Genomic DNA, 19,033 nt, shown 5'->3' on the forward strand with positions numbered 1-19,033 from the left:
GCCTGGCTTGATTTCAGCTCGTTTCACTTTGACAGATCAAAAAAGGTCTAGATAAGTTTCCAGATATCCTGTAGGAGTTGTGCCCACTTCCTGCTTCACGTTGCAGAATCAAACAAAATCATTGTTTTTCACATTGACAGATGCGTTTTTGATGTCCTTTTATTTATAGTAACTTACAGCCCTCGGTGACGACAGCAAGTTAAGTACACACGGTGTAATGCCCCTATTGTTGCCCACCAGACCTGCACAACGCGGCAGGAAGTCTAGACGTGAAGTATCCCTCTATAACCCAGCGGTGACCAGAGGAAGTGATGTCTAGAGAAAAGTTCCCAAGATCTGTGAGAGTGGCAGACTGAAAGAAAAGCGTGTCCCTGCCTCGTATTTCCTACCACGTCTCTCTCAAGTCTGTCCAAGTCTAAAACCCCCAACTCGAAGCACCTGCCACCCTTTTATAGGAAACGCTTACTTGCGGGTGTCCCATTTTGAAGCGGCATTAAAGGCTTCTGACGGCAGGATTACGGGCCACCGGGGAAGCTGAACGCTGACACGGAGAGATAAGACGGATTGTTTTTCCAACGCGGGGAGGAAAAGCCGTGGCTACAGTACAGTGTTTACGTCCAAAACAGGATATTGCAGCCAGTTGCAGCTTTTCCTTCAATCGTGGCCTTGAAGGAAGGTGAACTCCGACATCTCAACCCTGAGGTGTTGGCTTACACAAAACATGTACAGCACACACACACACACACACACACAGTCAAAGGCCCTGAAGCGGATACGGAGTGTGCTTTGCTTGTTTTTGCTGAAAAACCCGTCCCTCGCCCCTCAAAACTGCATTAGCTGTCACTATCTCACTCCCAACAGGTAAGAGACTGTCTCTCCATCTCTAGATGTCGCAACATGAGGACGGGTTGGTGAGAAGAACGACAGAGGGCTCGAATTTAGAGGACGGAAAAAAAAAGAAATAACAGACTCAAACATCTGTTCCCGCCTCACTTTTTGGGCTTTACAAGAAAAGGCTGGAAACACAGAATCCCGTTGCCAGTCTGCTTGCTCGACGAAGGTCGAAGGTCAGTGAACTACACACACACACACACACACACACACACACACACACGTTTCCTCTCTAACAGGAAGTGGGGGGGTAAGTGGGGGAGTGAGTTAATATCTGAGGTAAAAGCGCTATAAATAGCGAGCATTGTAGTTGCTGCAGACGAATGTGGGCTTTGGAGAGAGGGAGACAGGAAAGGCCACGCTGCACACGGTTACAGCGCCCTGGACGGCGCACACACTCGATTACACGTGAGAAAACATTGGCTGTGTTTTCAAAGCAGGCTGTGTTTTACGTGGTCAGCAAAAAAAACTTTGAACTACCCTTTGAAAACTTCACAGGAGCACAGACTAATGGCGTCACTTATCTCATTCTTTTGAGGAGTAATGTAGTATTTACGTCCAACTGAGTGGGGCTTGCATCTTAACCTCTTCTGAAATACTGATGGAATTTTGGCCTCTAAGACTCCTCTCATTCTCTAGTGAGAGTTTATGCGTTTTTTGGGGGACGGCCCCACTTTTTTTTTTTGTCAGGGAAACTTGACGTATGGGTTTAGAAACAAGATGGATGTTTCCAAGTAAATACAATCTGACTATGAGAGCAGATTAGAATGAGGATCCATTCTTAAAATCCTGTGAGCTTGATGGGATTTGCAAGAGAAATAAGCACACAGCCCGCAGACAATTCATGAATAGATAAACTTTTAGAACAAGGAATAGAATGTGCAAATATTATTACCCTCTTTGTTCAGGAGCACTGAGTAAAACAATGCCGGGAACCGCACCTGCAGTTTACTGAAGATGCATTTTGTGCTTTGGGTCAGCCATATTAATCTCCTGGTCCAGACAGCTTTGTTAAACTGTGTCTACATGCGTACTTGTCAGCGCGCGCACGTGTCAGCAGACGGCTATGGTAGTTAGACAGGTGGCAGCCAGTGTCACGTGTCACCGATCGACTAATTCTCTACTCAAAGGTGACAGAGTGCAACTCAACCCTTTATCACCATGGTTTCCATCAATGCTTTGCCTTCCTCTTCACCTCTGCATCACAGTGTGATATAGAAACCCAGTCTCACAGCAAAACGTGTCATAGCTACGTTGTGGAACGTGGTTTTAGTTGCAACTAGGTCACAAGACTATCAACTTCCCCTCAGCTAAAAAAAGAAAATGGCGAACTGTCGGTCTATTATCTGTGAAAAACACAATATCATAAGAAAGCATCAGCATTTGTATGCGTTATATTTTCACAAACTTCTATCAGAGAATGTAGAAGACCTTCCGTTTATTAGTTTCTAGTGACGTAGTTGCAAGGCAATGTAAATGAATGGGTCGAAATAAAACGTAGTATTGTCACGATTTTGCGTGAGAATACCACGTAGCTAGTACACGTTTTGCTGTGAGACTGGGTTGGATATATTGCTTCATAAACTGCTGTAGTATTTGGTTTTGTTATGTGCCAACCAAGAGTACCCGCAAATCCCTGTAGCCAAATCTAGTTTTCCTATATTTACTTTGTTTTTGAAGGGTTCACAAATGTTAAAAGGAAACGTTAAAGTCACTATATTCTCCCTGTTTGATGAAGGGAAAGCTCTATCGTGTATTGATTATACGTAAAAAAGTTTGAATCATCTATTTTGTCTTCTGCAGCATCGTCACTGATGTGAGTTTTAATGCAAAATACCTCTGCTGAGTGAGACCGCAGTCTTTTTCTTGCAGCTGCCAATTAGAGGAACAGAGAGTGAGATACAGATACAGATACAGTAACAGTACATGTTGCTGACTTGACCGAGATAAACGCCTGGAAATGCTTAGAAATGGAGCTGAATTCATGCCGAGCAGATGGCAACATCACGTGGTGTTTATGTGCTCTGTGGTTTTCACATCGACCTCATTCAAATCCAGTGTTTCTCAAAGTTCTAGTGCTGCCAACCCTGAAAAGTACGCCTAGTATAAGAAAAAGGAGAGCCATAGTGCCACAGACTATTTGACAACGAACATGCTGCCAGGAATTTATTCCATTTTGGAAAATGTGTTGCCATGTCAGCCAAACATTTCCCATCCTGTGCTGGGAATTACGGAATATGAGAGAGGGGAAAGTGGGAGGTTCAATCGGTGGAAGGACACATACTGCGAGAGAGAGGGGGGAAGCACATGCCCCCTTTTTCTTTTGTGAGCAAAGGGTAGCGCACACACAGGAGACTGCCTGTTGACTTGCTGCATACGCAGTGATGACTGAGTGCCAAACAATAGGGGACTGAAATAGACATGTTGTTGCAGCGGCTGGTCCGCTTCAATCCATCACACCGAGACACATCTGGTTCGACTAGTGCTGCCTGCAAGCGCTTTCCTCCTGGGCAGAGTCCAGCATTCATGGCTGCAGCTCATGAATCAAAAAGGAGAATCATCCGTGTGGTCTGTGAATATCAAAATAATGATCACTTCCTGATTTAAAACATAAAACGAAGGAATTGCTAGCTTCTCCTCTACAAATGAGGAATTTGTCTCTCTGTGAGCAAATGATGAGCCTTCGCACAACGGCTTTGCGTGTATGCATCACCTCAAATAACCTTTTTCCAGTAAAACAACTTTAAACACATCTCTGGACAATTCCTGGACTTTTCAAACAGATTTATAATCTGGTTTCACGTCAGTATAAATCTCTAGGTTCTACGATGCGAGTGACCAAAGCGGACGGCGTCGAGTGAGGACATTTGAGGTGAAGTCAAACCGGAGTCATCCATCAGTACCAGATCTGCACAGACCTGCACAGCTGCAGCCTGCCTGCTTACCTTTGACCTTGGGTATAAAGGTAGCAATGGGGGGGGTTGTCTCGCCTCGGTCATAACTAATAGAAGTTAAATTGGTACAACTACCACCTGGGGTGATGACGGATGCGATGGAAGGCCTAGTTGGACAAGATCAGGCGGCTTTAGGGGAATTGTTGACATTAATTTGTAAGGTGATGGCATTTACTATAAAAATGTTGAATGTGCACATAGAAATACGATCGTTTTCAGGTTGTTGTCTCCATGACATTTATTTATTTTATCCTTGGTATTTGGGTGATCTTTTTGGTGTGTCCTAACCTTTACTGCACAATCTGCGTGTGCTGTTTTATACTTTTTTGCTTTTTTCACTTCTATTTGTGCTAATCATTTTTCCTCTAAGGAGAGAATAAACAAATGACACAATTTATGTTTCATGGACCCCAGTTCTATACAGGTGTGTTGTTTAGGTTACACAATCCGAGTAAGGAAATAGAAGTTCTGACTTCCATCGGATCTGCTCGTTCCCCCGGGCGCGCGCAGGAAAGCGCCTGCTGTCGGTCACACAGACGAGGATGTTATCACCACCGCCGTTAGCCGCAGGGCCGACAGCAACGAAAATGGTAATTAGTTTCCAATATACTCCCTAGATAAACTGGTTGGTAGGTCTCTGGCTGATCAACAAGCACAAAGGACACTTGTACTTTGTGCTGCAATGGGATTAAAACCTACTTTAAATGGGGTTATTAACCATTATCAAAAACTTTTTAAAGTAATTTCTTTGTGCATTTCAAGTTCCTGTATAGTATCCACATCTTTTCAATAAATTATCTCTCTTTAATGTTAATATTTCTGTACATAAAGTCCATTTTGTCCAGAGATTTTCAAAACACAGCAACTGAATATTCGGTGTGCAGAGAACCAAAACATCCCTCCTTTTAGTTTCCATCTTTTACTTCTCACTATTGATGTTACATACTGTTGAGATAACATAAAGAAAAGTCAAAAATGAACTGCCAATTACTAATTATAAAATTTGAATATAGTCATAGACTGAAAAGAAGTTCTTTATTTTAAATAACTCCGAAGAAGCCCATTTCCTTTGAACCTCATCTCTTTTCTGCTTATAAGATAAATATAACAACTCACATATTTCATTCTGAAAGCGCCCATTAAGGGACTCCAGCTGAGAGATGAATGGGTTCAGTTTGATAATTGTTTTCATTTCGTTCCCCAAAATCGGAGGGGAGGAGAAACAAACAGGATCTTGGAATGCCCTCAAATCCTGAGAGAGAAAAATATTCGCGATGCGGCCGGTTTCCCCCGTTTCAGGTTCCCACCGAGTACTGACGGACTGCTAATCTGTGTGAGCCCGTGTTGTTGCTTTGGTGTGGGTCGCTCAAGGATAGGCACAGATAGTCCTTTTAGATCGAGCTGGGAAGAGAGAAAATAAAAGCCCTTGGAAAATCCTTGGTGTTGCACCGGCAGCTTGCCATTATCTCTTCAGTGCGTTGTGTGTCTTGCATATTTTACTTTCCTAAGCAAAGCGGAGCTTTCATTTTGTCTCCTCTACAGAGACGCAGATGTGACGCCTTGTAACCGACGATGGGAGCGAGATGCGGAGGCCCGCTGTGTGCGTACGTTGGTTGCCGCGCCCTTTAACTTCCCATTACATCCTCATCTCAATACGGCACACAAGCCAAGCTGGCCATTGTTCAGGAGCTTTGAAGGTTCGTCAAGTGCAGGTGGTTGGCGCCCTTTATAATATACGCTGAGCCGTCATTGAGATTTGAGTAAATAAGAAGGAACAGAGAGTACAATACAGCTCTGTGGGTAAGTAAGACAGTGCTGGTGGCTGTTGTTTCTATAGGTTTGCATGTCTGTGACAAAAGGCCTTTTCCCCGTGTTTGCACAGTGTTGGCTTTCCAAGTGCGTCCTGCTCCTGTGCTGCTTGTTTACAGTCCGTGCATGCCTTTAAGGGATCAAACCGTAGGAGTTGCAAAGTTTCTGTGTACGCCACATGACTCAGACTTCACGCCCGTCAGAGATTTGGACGTTTCCACCTGTTCCGGCTTGTTTTACGGCTCCTCCCGTCCATTGAAATACACTCATAGAAGATTTAAGGATGGGATACGTCTCGGCGGAGAGTGCAGAGAGGTTTTTTAATCTTTTCTTCATCACTGAATAGTCGGATCCCTCCGCTCTGAAGCACGTGCGATTCTTTCCCAAGGTTAGGGAGCAAAGTCCATTCGGGGGGGGGGGAGTCAAACTGTCACTGGTGCTACAATTTATCAGCTTCCCTTCAAGATTTACAGCCGTGATCTACTCCTCTGCACGAGAATCCACAGACTGCTATGAAAAGTGAGACGAAAACACACACACACACACACACACACACACACACACATACACACACAGACACACACAGACATCTGTGCACACAAGCATGGGCAGTGGCATGAATACCCCAGGCACTCCATCATGTCGGTGTGCAAACATAAGTACATGTGCGCCCTCTCAGCACACGTCTCTCTCTGAGAGAAAGAGGAAATAGGGAGAGTATGAGTTGTGAAATATAAGGGAGTGTTGACTGAACGATTGAACCAAATGTGCACCACTGTAACACAAATAGACAAGATTCCAACAACTTGTCTTTGGCACATTTACAGTGTTACAATCAGTAACCAGAGTGTCTTCCCCCAGTGTCAGACACAAAACATGTTTAAAAGTGAGTCCTTCATCCCACGCTGGATGGTTTGTAAGCTGGGGTAAATACGGGTTGTCCAAATGTAGTCCACAAAACGTCCTTGCACGGAGCGTTTGGGTTTGGAAAGCCCCATAGCACACTACTCACTTTCCCTCCTTTGCGCCGTACGGCCCACTCCGCCCAGCTATTACGGCAGGGTTGCTCTCCAGGGACCCCCGAAACAGACGCTAGTTTGGAAACCCCAAGCGTCCCCGACAGCCTGCCTTTCAGCGAAGGGAAAAAAAAGGGGAAGGAAAGGACAAAGAGAACGAGGGAACGGCCTTGTCGCCGGCTGCATCGTCCTGGAGCCATCAGCCGTGAATGTAGACAAACAATGACATGAAAGAGGAAAACATGGGCCGAGCGGACCAAAAACAAAGAGGAGGCGAGGGAGGAGAGAAGAAACAGTCAGCTGGCAAAATGTATCTTGGCACAAGGCGTGAGATACAAGTTACCAGTTCATCGTATGGTACCACTGCCAAATACTGAGACCAAAACCACATGCAGGCAACATGCTGGCTTCCAGACACACCGGCACAGAGGACTTTCTACAACCCTATGACACATGAACATACTAATGATGTGTTATAATCGCTTTATTGCTGTTTATAGCGCTGATATATATTCATAATAGCTTATGGCAATAATCATAACATACGGTAAAGAGTGTCCTGATTATTCCTGTTAAACCTGTGCAGAACAAAACGGTACCATATTAAAAAGCCCATACGTTGGCGGATCTGTGCAGAGAACAGGACGTCTGGGCCGGATTGATTGGGTGTGGGGAGAGCAGGAGAAAAGAACTTTATGAGCTTCAGGCTCCAGTTTCTTTTTCGGCATTAGTGACCATTACCCTTGTTCCGTTTCCCCAAACTGCTCGTCTTTCTTTTGTAAATGTAGTAATAGGAACTACAAAGTTGCCTGAATCAAGCCACATGTGTGAAATGTCCGTGGAGCAAAAACATTTTTCACTATTTAAGGGATTTTTCTGTTGGTGTCCAAAATGTGTTCATCTTTCACACGAAGACGGGGTATTATTTTCCTCCCAAATCTTAGATGTTCTCCCCGACAATTTCCTCGTATGTCCAACATACCTGGCGAATGAATGTTTCTGTTTCTAAATGTTTCTGTTGATCTGGAGATCATCATGATTTGCTTTCCTGTTCTTCAATATCCTCCACTATCCTCACCAACCTAAGCCCATATGGAGCTGTGATTGCCGCTGCCAAAAAAATCGGTGTCATTTGGCTTGCTTGTGCTCGGCCTCGCCTAATAAAAAACTACAGCCACTGTTACACAAAGAAAGAATGCGCTTGATATTCAACAACGGCATGTACATTTTTTCGTTTTAAGAGATCAACGTATTACACATTTTATCTGTAATTTAGCGGTATGTAAATATTTACTGAAAACATCCCTCCCATGCATCACATTTTATAGGGCGGCCACTCATTGAAGCAGTCGCCGTGGCATGAGCTGCATATTGAGGTACAGGGACACAGGCAGTAAAAATAAGCCATGGATTGTGACTCAACGCCTCACTCCTTGTTAAAAGTTTGCAGATGGAATGCCGGATCTTGGTATTATTGGTTGAAAATGTTTAGCAATAGTTGATACAATCCCACTTGCAGATGTAGTTTTACAGAGAGATAAGATGATTGGATTTAGATTTGATTTAATATTGTAAAAAAAGAAGAAAAAAAACTATGGGGTGCGAGCTAAAAGAGTTTAAATTATATTTCTAATTTCAACTCAACTTTAAACTTGCATTTTCCTTTGACATTGAGGCCACTGCAACAAGCTGTAGCGTTGATTTATTAGCAGACTCTAAAGTTGTGAAGAACGTGTCAGCGTACAGTTGAATATTTGCATGGAGCATAATTCATCTAACTATAACCTCTGTTTATGATCTCCACCTAAGGGAAATATCTAACTCTTTAGCCGCTGAAGGCTGATCCACATTCACAAGCTTTGTGGCGCGGTCTTTGCTGGAAACATCTGCCTTCTACATCTGGAAACAAGGTTGATGAGAGCAGTGCGACTGAACCAGGCAAAGCTCACCCAAAACAATCTGCTGAAAACGCCCTGAAAACCAGTCGATCTGCTGAGTTGGGGTGATCATTTTTTGTGGGTTCATCAAGATACCTTTTAAATTACATATAAATAAACACAATGTAAACACATTGATTAACTAAGCTTTGAAGTTACAAAATCCACAGTGAATGACAGTGATGACGGATAAATAGATTCAAACGGGTAAAGAAAAACTGTGGAATTTCCCTCTAGACAGTTTCTATCTACGTTCCCTTGATTGGATGGACTCCAGACTTGTGACCCAGCTTGTTTTTGTAGATGACTGTTTCTTTCCTTGCAGGCCTGCGGCGCACGCGGCACTGCATGTTTTGCTTGGGATAACCTGAGCACCATTTCATTGCTGGCGTGGAGCCCTTTGGATCGCTGAAGGTGTTGGTCCACAACACAGAGTGTCAGACAGCGAAAAAGCTCTGAAACGGAAATAGTGCGTTTGGAAAGGAGGGAGTGAGCTGACATGCAAAACAAACAGCAATCTTCCTTCTTTTGTGAAATCCAGAGGGGGAAGTTTCCCTGCATGCTGCGAACTTCAAACCGTCATCGGCCGGTGAAAGATCTTATCACAGAAAGTCCTCCGTCGGATCTTCTGATTGGATCATTGCTGATGATGAGGGGTGGAAAGTAAACAACCGGAATCACTATTGATCTTCTCCTTTAAACATTTCAGGTCCTGCCCTCCTCATCCCCAGATTGGTGTTAGATTTCTGCCTTTCCATCTGTCCTGCAAGATGCCCCCCCTATCATCCCCTCCCATGTCGTCTATTTTCCCACTACTTGGGTTCATTGAAACAGCACAGTGGAGTCCCTCTAACTCACATGGTCAAATAACCTGGTGTAACCCAGTTAAGCTAATACCTGGTCATGAGGAACGCAGTTTAAGCGCCGGACTTTCTCTGATGGCTAAATGAGTAATTTAGCCGTCATCACTCTCTTCTTAATTAGAAGTTCGATACAATCCGGCCACATACTCAGTTTGTGTATTTACTTTCACTTACAGCGATTGAGTGTGATCCCTGTTTTTTTCCTGTACGTCTTGTGACCTCTTTAAGGCCTTTAGTTACAAAAATGAAATTTTTTTTTTTGAATTCCATTCAATTGTTGAGAAAATTTGAACTTTTGAAAGGTAGTGTAACCGCACAACACGTGTAGCTCTACTCCGAGACGCAGTAGAAGAAGAAGTACAGGTTATGAGCCAGAAACACATTAAGTCGTCCTGGCTGTCCTACCCAGGGAATAATAGGGAGTATTCAGCCATGTCTTTTGGAGACAAAGACTAACTGATGCAACAGTTCTCATGCTTCTGTAATCTAGAGGCTTGTACACGGGAGAATTTTCATTTTCTTCGTTTTTTGGTTGATTTAGTAGTCTTTTTTTTGTCAGAGCCCGTCTGGTTGCCTCCCCTTGTTTCCAGTTGTTTGTGCTAAGCTAAGCTAAACAGCTGCTGGCTGCAGCTAAACATTTCACAGTGAGTTCAGAAAGCATTATTTCCCATGTCAGACTTCAAACGTAGGCAGCATATCGGCACTAAAGAGCACACCCTTACACATGCTTAGGAATATCTGCAAAGAGCAATAAAGAGGGCGATGTTAACCACAATTCCAAGGGCTTACCTGTAAAGCAGGAAGTGTGCGTATTATAAAGAAAGCGTAATTAAAAGATAAACACACCACACCCTTGCACTCTCCTGTCCTGTCAGATCACGTCTCGATGCCAGACTCCTCTAGCGTCTCGGTTAACAGGAGTGGCAGCATCGTGTACCTGCCTTTTTCAATTGCCACCAGGCTTGTTGCAGCCCCCCCCCCTCCCCCCCCACCTCTGAAGGGAATGTTATATCTATATGCGAACTGAAACCCGCAGTTTCAGCTGCAGTTCATTCCTGAAGAATACTCCAAAGTAAGAGCACATTACGGCACGACTTCTCGAAGGGCCTTGCCTTGATGAAACTATGCTGTCTTTACAATCCACAACCCACATAAGGCCATCAACACAAACAAGCCACAGCATGTGGAGACGCATGTAAAAGAAAGTGAGAAAGACGGCGTATGATCTGTTTACTTTATCATCTCGTGGCGGCAAGGCCCTTTTTTGCGGCACAATGCTCCTTGCAGGTTATTTCTGCTGCCCCGGCCGGGCAGAAGGATGAAAGAACAGCCACAAAGGAAAGAATGTGGTTCCTGTTGTGTTCTCAGGGGGTCATGGGCGAGTAGATGTGGGGGTGGGTTGTCTGCCTTTTCACATTGGGTGGCCCCTGGGGTGCATGAGTCAAGGTTCTGCTGTGGGAGGAGGGGGGGGTGAAGGCAGGGCCAAATGGGTGTTGAGCTGCAGGGGTCACGGGGATGAGTTACGCTGCGAGAACAGGACGATTCGCACGGCGGTGGAACTCGGTCGAGGAATGAAGACAGTCGGGCGGTTTGAAACACCCCCCAAAGTGGGATCGAGGTTGTCGTTCTGATTCTTCACAGTTCACTTTGTGCGCACGGCCCTTGTCATAATGCGCTAGGAGAGCATGAGAGCCCGTCAGGTAGGCTGAAAGAGTTTGCGTGCAGCGACGTCATGTCTCTGCCACTGGGACTGTTAACTGTGTTAATATCATGTGCTGTGACAGTGTGCCGTTGCACACATAGAACATCCAGTTACCGTTTCAGTTACCCCTTACAGCCCGACACTGTGTGAGCGTTGTTCTAGTGGTTTGTGTGCACACAATCATCTTTGAAAATAACTGCCGTGGAGAGACAGAATGTGGTTCTACCACTGCGTCTGTCTCACGTTGACACAATTTGTGTATTGATTCTGATCTTCTTCCTGCACAGGCAGTTGGATTTAATGCCAACAAATACTCAAAACAAGTTTGACACAATAGAGACATCAAAGCATCTATCTGAAAGGGACAACAGAAGAACTCCAACTAACCGTTTTAGTCTTTCTGTGGAAGTTGTTGATGAAGGGATTGATTACAACAAACCTACGCACGAATGGAGAAAAAGTATTTTGTGACGATGATGGGCGTAGAGACGTCATCCGGTGTTCACTTTTGGCTGCTCCGTGTGTGCGCTCACTCCCATTGGCAGATTGAGGCCCTGCGGCTGCTTCCCTGGAAGAGCGGCCCAACAATACAGGAAGCCGGCGCTTATCTGAAGGGCATTGGGAGGAGGACACAGCGGACAAGTCAAGAACTGTGCAGGACGTATCAAAATATGTATTCACATGTCAGTCTTTGTTCAATTATAAATCTAAAGCGGGGAAAACTCTCTTTGTGCAGTAAAGGACGGAATGTGGGAAACTGAAAGCGAGGCAGCAGTGTTGGCTCCTGAGGATGTTTGGAGTTCACACGGACTGACATTTACTGATATGTGTGTTTGGTTTTCCTGGTGATGACATGTAAACCAGAGTGCAGCTGAATGAAATGTCAAAAGTTCAGTGTATTGTCAATGGCAGTTTTCTATTCATTTGGTGTTGAGATTTATTATTATTATTATTACAGTATACGTCTTTGGGGCAAGTATGACATCACGTTGATATAATATTCATGTATTTATATATAATATTCTTTTTCTCCTAATTTATTTTGTAGATGAGTCTTGTAAACATCAGCCAAAATATTCTGTGGATGTTAGTTTCACCAAAGAAATCAATGTACAAGTACAAATGTTAAAGGGGAAAACAGTTTTCCCACTAGGGAAATCACAGACAAAATTGTAAGTGGGAAAGTCTGCTTGGCTTTGTTTATGACTATCTGTTGTCCAACTCATGCATTTCGTACACAGGTCAATTTTAAACTCAACAAATATGTCTCAAGAGGCTTCACTCCCCCACAAAATAACCTTTGCGATGGCGAAGAGAATGAAGAAACTGAAATACACAAAGTGCGTACAGACTAGACCAAACAAAAAACACCACGGCAATATGATAGAGATGACGTAAATCTAACCAATGCACCCTGAGCTCCATGACCTTCTCTCCACCACGGAGACCTGGAACAAGGAATAAACCACACAAACACACAAGAGGCAAGTGCATCATTTACGCAGGAGGGAGAGAGTTAGCGGGGCCACGTCCTCCCTCGGCCTGTTTACAGCATGCACACAAACGGTACTGGAACAGCAGGTAATCTGCCAAGATTAGCTTTCACTGAGTAAGGCGGTTACAACATTGAGTTGGAAAGACTGTACAATGGTTTAGGTTTTATGTTCCCGAGTTAGTAAAATTGTCTCAGCTAATCAGTCGGTGTGCTTCTGCAGGATTTGTGTGCTCATTGCAGGTGGAGAACAAAACGGCAAGCAATAGCAAAAACAGCAACTCATGGTTTTAGGTTAGCAAATAACTACTTTTTCAAGCCAAAGAAACACAATGTACAAGAAACACAATGTACGTATCGCTGTGCGTATAACATCCCCTTCCTGCAACGACATTCTATTGCACTGTTCCAGCAAAAAGCCAGAGATGCCTGTCGGGCAGAAGGACTGGGAATTTGAGAAACCATAACGAAACCAATAAGCCCAGTGATGATTACGCAACGGCTGGGCAGAGAGGCAGCTGTCAGTGATACGTAGTCAACACTCCCCCCGCTGCTTTGAACCCGAGCAGGTTCTTCGAAGGGAGAAGATAGATGGAGCTGGGTGTGGAGCTGCATGGCTTTGACTTTGGAACAGCAGCTGTGTGTGCAACGTGTGTGTGCGCACGGATCTTGGACAACAATCCGGCAGTTAAACTTCATCTACCTGCTGAAATGACCCAGAATAACACCGCTAATGTTTAGGTGACAGGTGACAGGCAGTATATATGTGTTTAAACCCTTTAATGACCCCTTCCTGACCTTTCTATCAGGGGCTCATCCTCACACAGTCCTTGTCGGGGTGGCTGATCATTTCACAGACTCTTGCACAACACCTATCACAGGCTCCAAGGAACACACTGTGCTGCCAGGAGCACTCATGCTTATTAATGAAAGCAGCAGCCTCCCATGTGCCACATACACAAACGCACACAACGAGCCCAAACGTGTGGTATTATGGAATAATAGTGTAAAGAAATTTGAATTATATGACTGTGAGTAACATTGATCATGTAAAGGCTCAATCAAGTGGACAAAACAATGGAAAACGTCATGTAATATGTGGAAATAACTCTGGAGGGCATCATTTCAATACCAAACCAGCAGGTGGCAGCATTCTTCTGTTATTTCTGAGGTGAGGAGTTCAATTTTCTGTCCAGAAATTATCATGTAGCCCATAAACTGCTCAGCCAGACTTTGGTTACGTTACACAGTAATCCGCCCCCATTTAAACCTTTTTAATATTATCAATGTAAAATAAAAGTGTTTTGTGTGTAGCTTTGCTCCACTTTGTGTCACAAGCATGAAAACTTAATGAAAAATTTAATTAATTTTTTACTGTTAATTAGTTAACAGTTAATACTGTTTTATCACATATGTAGCATATTATTCATCAGAAAAAACAGAGACCTCCAGAAAAAACTCCTTAGATCAGTGTTCAGGGAGAGATTTCTGAGGTAACTGCTCCCTCTTCTGACACAGAAAAAACAACAACTAACAGCAGCACAGGGAAGTAAATCTTCAGTTTTTACTGATACTGAAGTTAGTTTTATTTTTGCTCTAGGATTTATCAACATGTTAATGCAATGTATTTAGTTTTGCTTTAAAATGTTCAGTACTTTAATTGGTCTATAGTAAACTCCGGCTGCACCTTATTATTTGAACGGATACCAATTTGTTCAAATAGAACAACGTTTACATAGGTTTGAATTTCTGCGTGCTCTTTCCAACCCCTGCTTGAAACAGGAGTGCATTTCTTTTAACACAACGTGAAACTATTCAGTCTGCATTGATCACCTCCCTTAACACATCTGGTATCTAACCACACAGATGGCTTTTGTTTGTGCAGGTTTTAAGATATTTATCTTGGAAATGGCCTCTGGGCCAATTTGAAAATAACAAAAAATGTCAATGTTGTGGGCACGACTGCTTGGATTCAAAATTCACCTCCTTTATATGTTGTATACTTCAAAGTGTCAGGACTGAATTGTCCTTTGTGGCCCTCGCACGTATTTATAGATGTTTAAAATGTATGCTGCAGTCATTTTAATGGGGTTTGTAAAAAGCATCAAAACCTCTCACCATATGTGCAGAAAAGTATGATTCAACATTCTGTAATGCAGCTTTAACTGAGAAAAACTGGACCGAGCAGGGTCCCATTCACATTCGGCAGATATTTTCTATACACAAACCAAATCACAACTCCCCCCCTGAAACTGGTTAAAACCGTTTAAGGATAATTTTGCCATAAAAACCTAGGGGCGTTGCCTTTAATTGATGGATAACTTGATGTTGCCATAAATGCATTAATATTTAAGTAGGGATGGGATGAAAATAAAGTGAACCCCCCGAGAGTGCTTTCTGCCTCCCAGAGGTCTAATCAGTTGCCCTCCGTGTCCCTGACGCGGCCCTGTTTGCTGCAGACTGTCACCCAGCCAGATAGATAGAGGTCTAATAGAGAGGCCTGTGCTTAAGTGATTGAGCCGTAAATACACACTGACCTGAACTAAGACCCTCATCATCCGTAAACTCACTCAACACGCTGCGTCCTCTTTCCCTTGATGTCTGGGAAGAATCTGAATCATCTCCATCACTGCGTGTGTGTGTGTGTGAGAGAGAGAGGGGAGTGGGGGGGGGTGGGGGGGGGGTAGAGAAATAGAGGCACACAGCTTATAGTGTGTATGTAGACGAACGTGTGTGTATGTATAATTGTGTGTGCGCGAGGGCACTGGAGCGGCAAACGACAGCCCCCGAGACGATCTTTCCATCAGCCCCACGGAGAGAGAGGTGATTGTCCCCGGAGAGAATTTATGGAAATAGTCATAAAGTGTGAAGACTTCAGTAATGGGATATGTCGATAAAACCCACGGCGGCACAATCTACGGCAGTTTACTGAAGAGATGAGTGGCCCGGCTGTTAGACAACTCAGATCAAATTTTCTCAATAAAGCCCTGTAAGTCAACAACCCTAAAGCCTCCATGAATCACACCGCAGGACAAATTCATCCAGAGAGCGTATTTATTGTTGTGACAAAGTGCCACTGCAGAGGGAATGCACTCACAAGGCGCGCTCTAACAGCTAAATTAGCCCCTTTTCCTCTTGTAACGTGTACCATCCCACACAAAGTCATTCTAGCTCAGCAATTATTCAATGCAATTTGTTGAAGGTATTCATCTGTAAAACAATATCACATTTAATTGTGACGAAGTTGAATTATGGGGATTGAAATATAGTCTCTGTGAGGTGCGTTTCATTATAATTATTGTTTATTCAGGGAGAATATTGGATAAAAGCCCCCCCTGGTGCTTTATTCAGTCCTCTCTACTGCAACGGGGGAAATCAATGAGGTTAAAGTGACGGCAGTCCATTTGAATTTCATAGAACGTCTAGTCATATCTTATTTAGTGCAGCTAATGACCCACGACCTCCGAGCTCCGCCCCCAGCAGATGACCCCCAGTTCAACTTGCCAGCATTATTGATGGTTTTACATTTTGAGTATTTAGTAAACAATGCACTTTTACATGAAAAGGTACAGAGGTTATTGTCAAAGCGGTGAGAATGTGCCACTTTGCGTTACAGCCATGAACTTATTTAAAAGGCACAAAATCTCTTCCCCACCCCCCCCCTATTTTTTTGCTTCCTCCCTCACCAGAGCTGCTCCTTTGACTGCTGGATGCTCCACATGAGCAGCGATGCCTGCAGAGCCAGACAGGCAGGACGGACGCCTTATGAAAGCCGGCGACTCCCGCCTTCCCCCCTGGGGGGGGCGAGGACCCGCACCGTTTTACAAGCACAGAAGGGCAATAAGTGCTAAAGGAAAACAATTATACCCCAATCATTTTCGATTCTTGGCAGTTGACGGTCGTGGGCCAAAACGGTCCTGAAGATGAAGGTTACAGAGCAGCAGAGGGCAACTGTGAGCACTGACCAATGCGTTCAAGGGGCACTTTGCTCAGAAACTGAATTTACAACCAGAAATACCAGACACTAAATAACACAGTGACGCGTGAAGAAGGAATCGTTTATTTTTAATTATCTAAAAAATAAGTTTTAGCTTTTGGACAGTTATAACACAAACTACATGGACAGCTTGATACAAATACAGATGGAAAAATGTGATGTATTTATAAAATTCGCTTCAACGCTAGTTTCTAAGAAGCATTTTAGATCTTGTTCTTTTCTCTGTTGGCTGAAACTACATTCCTGGTTATTGTGCACTTTCAAATCAAGGCAGCCGAGCTTCAGGTCTTCATTTGAGTGTGTGGCCGTGCTCCGTATCAGGAGTGAAGCTTCTTGAGCTTCTTGGATCAACGGTAATCATCATCCCACGGAGGTCACTTTCTACTTAAGGAAGGCCGTACGCTTCCCTCCGCTCCTTTCAGCCCAACTTCCATTAGCAATGTGTTAGCTGCAGTCCGTTGAGAGAAGAGGAGGACTGGACCACGAGCTCCTGGGAGCACACGGCAACACAACATACACACACACACACACACACAACCACACACATGCTTACGGCACAAACCGTGTTTGATGAAAAAAGAACAATTAAAGTGGAAAATGAGGGAGAATCATCAGGGGAAACGGCTGATGAAGACTTTATTGATCAGAACAGCTCCACTGATCCCGCTCTCACAGTAGCAATTACCATCAGCCGCCCCGCCGTTAGCTGGGGAGCCGCGTGGTGCAGGGGCCCCATTTGGAGATCACATTGTGAAAAACAGGAAGCATTTTGGGCCCAAAATTTGTCAAAGTAAAAAAAAAACTTTAAAACTGAAACAGTTTTATAGTTAGATGATGTTGTGATTGAATAATCTGCTCTGTAATACCGTGTTTACGATACCAAAAGGCTGTAGAATAATAATGAATCCAGTAGAGGCAATATACATAATAGAGACAAAATGGTAATGAAGGCACAACGGGAAAGGTGGTCACTTCCTGATCTGCCGGATGAAGGGTTTGTTTACCGGGTAGCACCTCCTCCTCCTCCTCCTCCTCCTCATTATCATAGATCATTTATTTTTCCCTTTGTTTCACCACATTTAACCAGACCATTGGCCTGCGCATTACACACATGAGGCAGAGCGGGCCGTGATCGGCATGCGACGGGGAAGAATCACCCGCCGTCTTCCTCTTTGAAACAATAAATAAATCACCACCAATGATTTATTCAAATCCCTGATGAATAAAGTCTAATGGAGGCACATCTGAGCCTACGTACCCACTGCGGTGGCCGGTCTGATCATTTCCATACGCATGTTTGCTCAGCTAGGACGACTTTGTATTTGCATTGAAATTAGACTGTTGTCTCTTCTAAGACCAAAGACCCTGTCAGTCACTTGATGTATGTTGACTCGTCAAACATTGGAGGCTTAAGAGCGTTGTCCTCTCTCAACATGAATTAAAGCAGTTCATGAGAGCGCAGGGGTCACATGATGATGCCACCGTGCACAGAAATAAAAAAAAAAAACAGCAATGTGCTGGATCAGATTACGGATCTTCATCGCTGTGGCCTAGACACCAGGTTCAAAGGTGAGGGGAGGGTTTGATTGAAAATAATCCAAACGAAGTCAGGGAACACTGTCAACGAACTATGTGCGTGTTAAAATACACGAGCAGAGCGTTTAAGATGTGCGTCCACATTACCACCTCTTCATCTTGTCTAATGGGAAACCTATCAAAAGATATTACACAATAATCTGGTGTGCTTTGGTAACATAGTTACATGTGCAGCTACAAGTTTACTGTGTGAGCACCTATTTCAAATAAAGCTTTAAACACACATTACTCACTTACTTAATTAGAACGTAAAATATAAACATTAGAATCCAGGCTGTGAAACTAATACTGATCATTGACCAAAGAGGACCATCACACACCACTGTGTGCCCGTTCTGCAGCTCACTAAATACAGCCTCACAGTTTCACAACCTACTGGACCATTTGGCAAGGGCACAGAAACAAAAAAGAGATAATGGTCAGTGGAGAAATATAAAGGGACAAACACAATCTGTTTCTGCACTAAATGGAGACGAATGGGGCGCAATCCTTGCCTTCCATCGCAACCCACCCAGCCTGCACCGCGGCGGCTCCACCGCTAACCACAATGATGATTAATCCTACACCCACTATTTATATTTCCTAATTGTAATTAGCACGAATTATCAATTATGGTTAGTGCCTAATTGCCCTTCATAAAGACAGCTCCCCAGGTTTAAACGGGTCCATTTAAATAATGTAACTAATAGCTCTTGCCTTTGCGTTGCGGATACATCTTAATTGTTCCACGCGTGAACCGTGATGGTTGCTCGTAATTTAACAGGGCAATCGGGAGA

The sequence above is a fragment of the Gasterosteus aculeatus genome, chromosome 6 (assembly GCF_964276395.1).
Source record: "Gasterosteus aculeatus chromosome 6, fGasAcu3.hap1.1, whole genome shotgun sequence".
Classification (NCBI taxonomy): Eukaryota; Metazoa; Chordata; class Actinopteri; order Perciformes; family Gasterosteidae; genus Gasterosteus; species Gasterosteus aculeatus.